Source organism: Mus pahari, chromosome 7 (genome assembly GCF_900095145.1).
Source record: "Mus pahari chromosome 7, PAHARI_EIJ_v1.1, whole genome shotgun sequence".
In the NCBI taxonomy this organism is placed as follows: Eukaryota; Metazoa; Chordata; class Mammalia; order Rodentia; family Muridae; genus Mus; species Mus pahari.
The window spans coordinates 75133125-75137979 of record NC_034596.1 but is presented as its reverse complement, the minus strand read 5'-3'; the positions used below and the strand labels follow the sequence as shown (position 1 = coordinate 75137979).

At 47.6% G+C, this 4855-nt stretch overlaps 1 pseudogene; it reads left to right on the top strand.

The window, feature by feature from the left end:
* Window positions 1-585: 585 nt before the first annotated feature.
* Window positions 586-1112, top strand: LOC110324948 (annotated as a pseudogene).
* Window positions 1113-4855: the final 3743 nt, after the last annotated feature.

Here is a 4855-nt window from a genome sequence, read left to right as displayed (position 1 = left end):
CACACACACACACACACACACACACACACACACACACACACACACACACACACAGAGAGAGAGAGAGAGAGAGAGAGAGAGAGAGAGAGAGAGAATAAAGAAATATAACTTAAAAATGGAAAGAGATTTTGATGCCTATAGTTCATAGGACTGCATAGTTTCCAGACCTTAATATCTCAGATAAGTTTGATATAGGTATTAGTGAAAAAAAAATTAAATCTGGGATGGGGAGGTACCTTGGTCTACAGAGTGCTTGCCATGTAAACCTGGGGACTTGGGTTTGGATCCCCAGCACCCAGGTAGAAAGCTAGGCATGATCACTAGCGCCTGTAGTCCTGCTACTTGGGAGGTGGAGAAAGGGAGGGCAAAACATAAGACTTGCTGGTCATCGGTCTAGCCAATCAGTGAGCTCCAGGCTCAACAAGAGGCTGTTTCAAAACAAAGAGAGAAGGGATTGAAGAAGACACTTGATGCTGGTCTCTGTCCTTGACATATACATGTACCCATGTATATGCACACATGAATACGTATGCACACTTGTATAACCCCCCCCACACACATACTCACACACACATACACAGTGCCATGAAGGCATCGGGCATGCTTTGAGAGTCCAAGATGGTGGGGTTGGTTATTTGCTAACCCCAAAATGCCACATACCACCACTGTACCGTATGTGAATCTTTGCACCCAACCATGTGGTGGCCAAGTCCCGCTTCTGGTACTTTGTGTCGCAGCTGAAGAAGATGAAGAAGTCATCTGGGGAGATTGTGTACTGCGGGCAGGTGTTTGAGAAGTCACCCCTGCGCGTGAAGAACTTTGGCATATGTGACAACTTCTACAGTGGCACACACAACATGTGCCGGGAGTACCGGGACCTGACCACTGCTGGCGCAGTCACACAGTGCTACTTCGACATGGGTGCCCGACACCGTGCCCACACACACTCCATACAGATCATGAAGGTGGAAGAGATTGCAGCTGGCAAATGCCGCCGGCCAGCTGTCAAGCAGTTCCACGACTCCAAGATCAAATTCCCACTGCTCCACGGCGTGTTGCGGCGCCAGCACAGGCCACACTTCAGCACCAAGAGGCCCAACACCTTCTTCTAGACACAGAGACCCACTGAACAAAACTTCAGATTGTCAAAAAAAAAAAAAAAAAAAAAAAAAAGAATTGAGCCAAATATCAAGCCAAGAAAGCAGGCAATTGCTCAGGTTGCGATCTGTAGGAACCTTTTCTTAAGAACTTCTCCAGAGCTGGTCAGTAGTACCCCAATCCTGTGCAGGACCTAGCCATGTGCTCAGAAGTCAAACTCCTTCGAAATGCAGAGAATATAAGGGCATACCACTAAGATGAGATCTGAGAGATGGCTTAGTATGTAAATGTTTTGCCTTACAATATCCAGGACCTGCGTTTGATCCCCGGTACCAGAAAACAAAACAGAACAACAGAACAGAACGACTACTGACACTTGTAGTCCCAGCATTAGGGAGGTAGAGACAGGTTAGGCTAATTGGTGAGCTTCAGGCTAGTGAGAAACCCTGTCTCAAAATAAGGTGGATGGTATATCTGAGACTATCCTTTGACCTCTACATGTACCACATACATGTATGTACACATGCATCTGAACACACATGTATACCTGCATGTTAATGTGAGCACACCCACACACCCACACCCACAACAGTGGGGAGGAGGAGAAGATGAAGACAAAGAATGATGTCATTGGTCACCTCTGTAATGGAATTGGTGTTGAGTGTCGGCTTTACCATGTCAAGAAGGAAAGGGCATGCCAAAGGCTCCAATGGTTGCAGTGCTTTATAAAGCCTCTGCTCTGTCTGCAAAAGATGCCTCATGCAAAGTCACACTTCCCAGGTCTTGTTGAGCTTAGCTACTATCTCTTTTGGGGTGGTCCAAGAAGTTCACATTCCCAGCTGGGTACTTATGAAACTCACGCAGGCCACTGGCACGTTGGCACAAAGCCAGGGCTTAGCGATTGCACCAGGGGCCCCATCCCCATGAAGCCAGCCAGATGGAGAAGCACCCCAAGGAGCCATATCAGCTCTCTCTGAGCCTTCGCTTGTTACAGCAAATAATGCTCTCAAAGTCACCTGCAGCCAACAGGATGCCAGAGACCAGGCTCCTAACCATCTTGGCTCTCCACAGCAGTCTTCTGCAGACGTCTGCAGAACTGGGGTGTCCCACAAAGAGATGTGGGGCACTAAGCACACAATGCTTTCTTTTCTGGTTTTAGTGGAGAAATCTCTGCTGTCTGATCATGACTCAGCAAATATATAACTTGCTCAGAGAACAAAATGATAAGTGTTCATTAAGTGAGTTGGGAGACCCAGAAGGTCCAGACACTGTATAGAGCAGGTCCTGGGGCCTGCAGGCTGAGATCTAACCGCTGGGAGGCCCTGAACAGGAAGGAGGATGAGAAGGACCTTTAATGGAGGAAGATCTGAGACCACCATGGGGTTTCTGTCTTCTCTTTAGTGTCTCCATTCAGCTTCATACAATACAGTCAAGGCATAGTGGATCAATTCCAGAACAGGCAATTACAGTGCAGACCTACCTACCTGACCATGTGGGAGGTGGGACATCAACATGGGGTGATGGAGAAGGGTCACAGGCAGGGCTGGCAGGAGAACCCCTCTTGCCTTGTCTTTCCTCAGTCTTCTCTTTCTACTTGAAGAGAGAAGGATAAAGTCCTCCGGTGCTAGAGTCAGATGGCTTTAGTGTGTAGCCTGAAAGATTCAGTCTACTGGCCGTGTGACTCCTCTACAGTACTAAAGTGAATAGATTTCTCCAATAGAGTGGACCGGCTTGCCTCTCCCTTCTGGGCCCTGGGGACTAGCTCATTAGACTCCTCTTGGGTGTCTGGACGATGGGTTGCCATGGGTACTGTCGGAACAGCACCCAACATGTAACCAGTTCCGTAGGGTGGGGTCCTTCCTTCTCCCCCTTCTCTTGCACCTAGGGCTGGTTAGCTGGGGACATCTGTCTATTTTGCTATAACCCCTGGCAGTCTCAGTGTGTTAGAGGAGTGTGGGAATCAGGCACTGGCCTGTGTTCTGCGGTGGACCATAAAACAGCAGCAAAGGGAGTGGCCAGTGCAGATAGGCCTGGAGATGAAAGGCAGCGTGTTTTCCTTTCCAGAGTTCGGCTATGCTCCTGAAGGACCAAAGCTTCCTCTGTCTCTCTGTCTCTCTCTCTCTCTCTCTCTCTCTCTCTCTCTCTCTCTCTCTCTCTCTCTCTCTTCTCTTTCCAGTTCCCCTCAGGGATATCTTAAGAGGCAAACTTCCAGCACTAACAGGAGGTCTTTTGTTCTCCTATTCTCAAAGTGGACTTTAACCCAGTTACTACAGACTGAGTCACTGTAAAAACAAACAAATAATAATACTTGGTTTTTCTTAAAGGCTCTTCCATTCCTGTTGACTGAAAAGGGGAAATCTGACACTTTCTTGGGCCTACGGGGCTCTTCTCCACCCCAACCTTTTAGAGACACAGTCTCGGAGAACCTTCCAGAACATGCTGGAGCTTGGCACTGTGACTTGTTTTAGACTTTCATCTGATTTTGGGTGGTGTATGGACTTTGAGGAACTTGGGGGTCTCAGCATAGTCCTGGTAGGGCTCATCTTAGTCTGAGGAGCACTTGTTACACTCCTTGTCTAGACACATGGACAAGGGACTAGCCTCCCTTGCTCACACTTTAAATTCTTTATATGTGAAACTAGGGGATGCGGACATTCTGATTTTATCAAGAGAGACTTTGCAATTGACCCTGCTCTGCTAGAAGATGTCAGGTCAGATTAAAATGCTGTTTATAGCAGTCTCAGTCCATTCACCTAAAGCTTTATGGGCTCTTAGGAGTAGGGTGGGTGTCAGAGAAAACCCCACTTCCTGGCCTCAGAAAGGCACACAGGTAAGCCGGAAAATGCAGAATCTTTTCCTGAGGGTAAGATGGGTTTGTATGAAGGGAAGGGAATGACCATTTCCATGGGGAGGGCATAGAAGGTGTTTCCAGACCATGTGGCAATTGAGAGCGGAGCTGCTCAGGGAATGGAAAGTAGGGTGTTTAGGACAGGTGGAAGGAGCGAGGAAGGGTCCATGGCATTGGGCTCATCATTATAAGGCTGTCTTTAGTATTTCTCTAAAAGTTTTGCTTACATGTTTAAGCAAAATATGGTTTTGCTTAAAGGCTCTTCTATTCCTGTCGACTGAAAAGGGGGGAACCTGACACTGTCTTGGGCCTACGGGACTCTTCTCCACCTCAACCTTTTAGAGACACAGCCTCAGAGAACCTTCCAGAACATGTTGGAGCTTGGCACTGTGACTTGTTTTAGACTTTCATCTGACCTTGTTTAAGCAGACCTGGGCCTTCTCTTTTGTTAAAAGAGAAACCTCTAGAAGAACATGCTGCCAGCTTTGGAACTCTGTTCTAAGATGTTCGACTACATGAAACATTAACACATGCTTTAGGCCACTAGCTACCCAGACATAGTGCCCAAGAGTGCAGCTGTGCTTCCCAGTGAAAGGAATTCACATTCCCTAAGAACTTGTCATCCTTAAACCCCAGAGCTCAAGGGCCTTGGGCTACACACTCACTCATCACTCCTGCCATGAAAAGCCAGTTCGGGCGCTTGGAAATGCTGGTTTACTAGGTCTCTTTACTATGTTCCACCTCCAGAATCCTTGGGTGGATTGATGGTCCTCCTCTGTGTGGCTATGGCTCATTCTTTACATTGTGACTTAAGCTCCATTCTCCAACAGCTCTCCTGAACTGTGAGCTCCTTAGAGGGGACTAAGCTAAAGTACTTTTGTTTGTTTGTTTGTTTGTTTGAGATGGGGC